This window comes from Centrocercus urophasianus, unplaced genomic scaffold (assembly GCF_019232065.1).
Source record: "Centrocercus urophasianus isolate 14NV4802_14NV808 unplaced genomic scaffold, USGS_Curo_1.0 seq_19, whole genome shotgun sequence".
NCBI lineage: Eukaryota > Metazoa > Chordata > Aves > Galliformes > Phasianidae > Centrocercus > Centrocercus urophasianus.
The window spans coordinates 4,652,172-4,653,523 of NW_024884744.1; positions in this window are offsets into that span (position 1 = coordinate 4,652,172).

A 1,352-nucleotide genomic window follows, 5' to 3' on the forward strand; every position below is an offset into this window, starting at 1 on the left:
ACAATGGCAAAAATGAAATAAATTCCAACCGAAATCCAACTGCTTACAATTTTTCTAGTGGATGGGCAGTCTGTCTATATAAACTCACACCCTGAAGCCAAGAACCAGCAATAGCTCACCAAGAAACCCAAACAATTGCAGCACACCCAGCTCACAACAACACAGGGCACTGATGTTCCCTTCAGGCCTCTTGGCATTACAACAGCTTTTCTCTTGTGGTTGCATGGCTTCTTCCAGAAGGTGTTACATCACTGCTCCCATGGAGATTATGTGATCAGACTCAGTGAGTGATTTAATCTCCTGGAATTTTCTTCCTGTGAGTTTTATTGCAAGGAGAGACTCTTTAACTATTGAACAAATGTTGTATTCATGGGTTATTGATGTCTAGATAACTGGAAGGAACAGCAAGTTTCAGCTGCTCACTACATTCTGCGCAACCAAAAAAACAAAAAAAAAGGTGCTTGTATTTTAGAGCCTTTTATAAAGAAAAGCACTGAGATTTCTAAACGTCAGATGTAGAAGGCATAGTAATTATTTGGTCATCAGGTCTGATCTCAGCTTTGGTGAGAATAAAAGTGTTTTATTAAAATAATTCTTGACTACTCTTCTTAAGCGATTGCCACCAAAAATTTGGCTCTCGGTCCCAGGAAGGATGGCTTAAGAGGTTCAATTAGAATGCTCTTGTTGCTTTATGAGATTGTGACTTTAGATTTTCAAACATGTTCAAAAAATAGGTCCATCCGCTCTTCACGTGAACTGGGAGATGTTATTAATCTGCTGAAGGTTTACACTTCCATTCTGGTGCCTTCAAGGTGTCAGAAAGCCCTCAGCTTTGGCTGTAAGTCATTGCTGTGATTGCTGTGTATGAAATACGGTCGCTGGACGACTAATGGTTGACTGAAATGTCAAAACTGAAACGACTGCCCTGATGTCTGAAATCTCGTCCTCGAGAAAATAATCCTCGCTTACATACACTTCACCAGCAAACCTTCAGTCGCATAAGCAACACCTGCTATCATCGTATCCGCTTTTCCCTATTTTTCATGATGGACAACATCGTTATTTGTCATCTCATTCACGGAGCCCAAAGGTGTTTTGGGGAGAGGCCGGGCGGCGCCCTGAGACATCGCCTGGCGATACGGGAGGGGCGGCAGCGACCGAGGAGCCTCAGCGCGGCCCCGGCCCTGCGACCGTTGGAAGAGTTCGAAACGCCCCTGCAGCCAATCAGCGCGCAGCACGCCCCGCCCAGTCAGCAACCTGCTCTCGGGTACCTCAGAAGGGGGTGGGGCGCTCCAGCGGCCCAATGAGAAGGCGGATTATAGAACAGAAATGTGACGGGCAGCCAATGGGCG